This window comes from Rhea pennata, unplaced genomic scaffold, assembly GCF_028389875.1.
Source record: "Rhea pennata isolate bPtePen1 unplaced genomic scaffold, bPtePen1.pri scaffold_26, whole genome shotgun sequence".
NCBI lineage: Eukaryota > Metazoa > Chordata > Aves > Rheiformes > Rheidae > Rhea > Rhea pennata.
The window spans coordinates 5,388,563-5,393,347 of NW_026907677.1; positions in this window are offsets into that span (position 1 = coordinate 5,388,563).

Genomic DNA, 4,785 nt, shown 5'->3' on the forward strand with positions numbered 1-4,785 from the left:
GCAGCACGCTGCTTGCCCAGAACACATCCCCCTGTATCCTGACTGCCACGGGACTGCTTCTGAGCACGGAGGCACGCCTACAAGCCAGCTGAGATGGGCTTTGCCTAAGAGTGAGGGAAGTGTCGAGTGGAACAAGGGATGTGCTGCACAGCTTCCCTCGCAGGCAGATTCCCTCCTGGGACGCTTACTTCTCATGCCTTAGTGCCCTGCTTTGTTTGGAGGCTGTTTGCGGACAGCAGCACACACAGCGGGAAGGTGCGCTCTGATCGGCTCCAAGTCTCGGCAGATAGAAGCGCAAGCGAGGCACCGGCTCGCAGTTTGTCCCGGGCATGGGAAGCAGCATGCTGCATGCCCAGAACACATCTCGCACTGTCCTGCCTGCCACGGGACTGCTTCTGAGCACGGAGGCTCGCCTACAAGCCAGCTGAGATGGGCTTTGCCTAAGAGTCAGGGTAGTGTCGAGTGGAACAAGGGATGTGCTGCACAGCTTCCCTCGCAGGCAGATTCCCTCCTGGGGCGCTTACTTCTCTTGCCTTACCGCCCTGCTTTGTTTGGAGGCTGTTTGCGGACAGCAGCACACACAGCGGGAAGGTGCGCTCTGATCGGCTCCAAGTCTCGGCAGATAGAAGCGCAAGCGAGGCACCGGCTCGCAGTTTGTCCCGGGCATGGGAAGCAGCATGCTGCATGCCCAGAACACATCTCACACTGTCCTGCCTGCCACGGGACTGCTTCTGAGCACGGAGACACGTCTACAAGCAAGTTGAGATGTGCTTTGCCTAAGAGTGAGGGAAGTGTCGAGTGGAACAAGGGAACTGCTGAACAGCTTCCCTCGCAGGCAGATTCCCTCCTGGGGCGCTTACTTCTCATGCCTTAGTGCCCTGCTTTGTTTGGAGGCTGTTTGCGGACAGCAGCACACACAGCGGGAAGGTGCGCTCTGATCGGCTCCAAGTCTCGGCAGATAGAAGCGCAAGCGAGGCACCGGCTCGTAGTTTGTCCCGGGCATGGGAAGCAGCATGCTGCATGCCCAGAACACATCTCGCACTATCCTGCCTGCCACGGGACTGCTTCTGAGCACGGAGGCACGCCTACAAGCCAGCTGAGATGGGCTTTGCCTAAGAGTCAGGGAAGTGGCGAGCTGAACACGGGAACTGCTGCACAGCTTCCCTCGCAGGCACATTCCCTCCTGGGACGCTTACTTCTCTTGCCTTAGCGCCCTGCTTTGTTTGGAGGCTGTTTGCGGACAGCAGCACACACAGCGGGAAGGTGCGCGCTGGCCAGCTCCAAGTCTCGGCAGATAGAAGCGCAAGCGAGGCACCGGCTCGCAGTTTGTCCCGGGCATGGGAAGCAGCATGCTGCATGCCCAGAAAACATCCCCTTGTATCCTGACTGCCACAGGACTGCTTCTGAGCACGGAGGCATGCCTACAAGCCAGCTGAGATGGGCTTTGCCTAAGAGTGAGGGAAGTGTCGAGTGGAACAAGGGATGTGCTGCACAGCTTCCCTCGCAGGCAGATTCCCTCCTGGGACGCTTACTTCTCATGCCTTAGTGCCCTGCTTTGTTTGGAGGCTGTTTGCGGACAGCAGCACACACAGCGGGAAGGTGCGCGCTGGCAAGCTCCAAGTCTCGGCAGATAGAAGCGCAAGCGAGGCACCGGCTCGCAGTTTGTCCCGGGCATGGGAAGCAGCATGATGCATGCCCAGAACACATCCCCCTGTATCCTGCCTGCCACAGGACTGCTTCTGAGCACGGAGGCACGTCTACAAGCCAGCTGAGATGGGCTTTGCCTAAGAGTGAGGGAAGTGTCGAGTGGAACAAGGGATGTGCTGCACAGCTTCCCTCGCAGGCACATTCCCTCCTGGGACGCTTACTTCTCATGCCTTAGTGCCCTGCTTTGTTTGGAGGCTGTTTGCGGACAGCAGCACACACAGCGGGAAGGTGCGCGCTGGCAAGCTCCAAGTCTTGGCAGATAGAAGCGCAAGCGAGGCACCGGCTCGCAGTTTGTCCCGGGCATGGGAAGCAGCATGCTGCATGCCCAGAACACATCCCCCTGTATCCTGACTGCCACAGGACTGCTTCTGAGCACGGAGGCACGTCTACAAGCCAGCTGAGATGGGCTTTGCCTAAGAGTGAGGGAAGTGTCGAGTGGAACAAGGGATGTGCTGCACAGCTTCCCTCGCAGGCAGATTCCCTCCTGGGACGCTTACTTCTCATGCCTTAGTGCCCTGCTTTGTTTGGAGGCTGTTTGCGGACAGCAGCACACACAGCGGGAAGGTGCGCTCTGATCGGCTCCAAGTCTCGGCAGATAGAAGCGCAAGCGAGGCACCGGCTCGCAGTTTGTCCCGGGCATGGGAAGCAGCATGCTGCGTGCCCAGAACACATCTTGCACTGTCCTGCCTGCCACAGGGCTGTTTCTGAGCACGGAGGCACGCCTACAAGCAAGTTGAGATGGGCTTTGCCTAAGAGTGAGGGAAGTGTCGAGTGGAACAAGGGAACTGCTGAACAGCTTCCCTCGCAGGCAGATTCCCTCCTGGGGCGCTTAGTTCTCTTGCTTTAGTGCCCTGCTTTGTTTGGAGACTGTTTGCGGACAGCAGCACACACAGCGGGAAGGTGCGCTCTGATCGGCTCCAAGTCCGGCAGATAGAAGCGCAAGCGAGGCACCGGCTCGCAGTTTGTCCCGGGCATGGGAAGCAGCACGCTGCTTGCCCAGAACACATCCCCCTGTATCCTGACTGCCACGGGACTGCTTCTGAGCACGGAGGCACGTCTACAAGCCAGCTGAGATGGGCTTTGCCTAAGAGTGAGGGAAGTGTCGAGTGGAACAAGGGATGTGCTGCACAGCTTCCCTCGCAGGCAGATTCCCTCCTGGGACGCTTACTTCTCATGCCTTAGTGCCCTGCTTTGTTTGGAGGCTGTTTGCGGACAGCAGCACACACAGCGGGAAGGTGCGCTCTGATCGGCTCCAAGTCTCGGCAGATAGAAGCGCAAGCGAGGCACCGGCTCGCAGTTTGTCCCGGGCATGGGAAGCAGCGTGCTGCATGCCCAGAACACATCTCGCACTGTCCTGCCTGCCACGGGACTGCTTCTGAGCACGGAGGCTCGCCTACAAGCCAGCTGAGATGGGCTTTGCCTAAGAGTCAGGGTAGTGTCGAGTGGAACAAGGGATGTGCTGCACAGCTTCCCTCGCAGGCAGATTCCCTCCTGGGGCGCTTACTTCTCTTGCCTTAGCGCCCTGCTTTGTTTGGAGGCTGTTTGCGGACAGCAGCACACACAGCGGGAAGGTGCGCTCTGATCGGCTCCAAGTCTCGGCAGATAGAAGCGCAAGCGAGGCACCGGCTCGCAGTTTGTCCCGGGCATGGGAAGCAGCATGCTGCATGCCCAGAACACATCTCACACTGTCCTGCCTGCCACGGGACTGCTTCTGAGCACGGAGGCACGCCTACAGGCAAGTTGAGATGTGCTTTGCCTAAGAGTGAGGGAAGTGTCGAGTGGAACAAGGGAACTGCTGAACAGCTTCCCTCGCAGGCAGATTCCCTCCTGGGGCGCTTAGTTCTCTTGCTTTAGTGCCCTGCTTTGTTTGGAGACTGTTTGCGGACAGCAGCACACACAGCGGGAAGGTGCGCGCTGGCCAGCTCCAAGTCCGGCAGATAGAAGCGCAAGCCAGGCACCGGCTCGCAGTTTGTCCCGGGCGTGGGAAGCAGCGTGCTGCATGCCCAGAACACATCTCTCACTGTCCTGCCTGCCACAGGGCTGTTTCTGAGCACGGAGGCACGTCTACAAGCAAGTTGAGATGGGCTTTGCCTAAGAGTGAGGGAAGTGGCGAGTGGAACAAGGGAACTGCTGCACAGCTTCCCTCACAGGCACATTCCCTCCTGGGACGCTTACTTCTCTTGCCTTAGCGCCCTGCTTTGTTTGGAGGCTGTTTGCGGACAGCAGCACACACAGCGGGAAGGTGCGCGCTGGCCAGCTCCAAGTCCGGCAGATAGAAGCGCAAGCGAGGCACCGGCTCGCAGTTTGTCCCGGGCATGGGAAGCAGCATGCTGCATGCCCAGAAAACATCCCCTTGTATCCTGACTGCCACGGGACTGCTTCTGAGCACGGAGGCACGCCTACAAGCCAGCTGAGATGGGCTTTGCCTAAGAGTGAGGGAAGTGTCGAGTGGAACAAGGGATGTGCTGCACAGCTTCCCTCGCAGGCAGATTCCCTCCTGGGACGCTTACTTCTCATGCCTTAGTGCCCTGCTTTGTTTGGAGGCTGTTTGCGGACAGCAGCACACACAGCGGGAAGGTGCGCTCTGATCGGCTCCAAGTCTCGGCAGATAGAAGCGCAAGCGAGGCACCGGCTCGCAGTTTGTCCCGGGCATGGGAAGCAGCATGCTGCATGCCCAGAACACATCTCGCACTGTCCTGCCTGCCACGGGACTGCTTCTGAGCACGGAGGCACGCCTACAGGCAAGTTGAGATGTGCTTTGCCTAAGAGTGAGGGAAGTGTCGAGTGGAACAAGGGAACTGCTGAACAGCTTCCCTCGCAGGCAGATTCCCTCCTGGGGCGCTTAGTTCTCTTGCTTTAGTGCCCTGCTTTGTTTGGAGACTGTTTGCGGACAGCAGCACACACAGCGGGAAGGTGCGCGCTGGCCAGCTCCAAGTCCGGCAGATAGAAGCGCAAGCCAGGCACCGGCTCGCAGTTTGTCCCGGGCATGGGAAGCAGCGTGCTGCGTGCCCAGAACACATCTCGCACTATCCTGCCTGCCACGGGACTGCTTCTGAGCACGGAGGCACGCCTACAAGC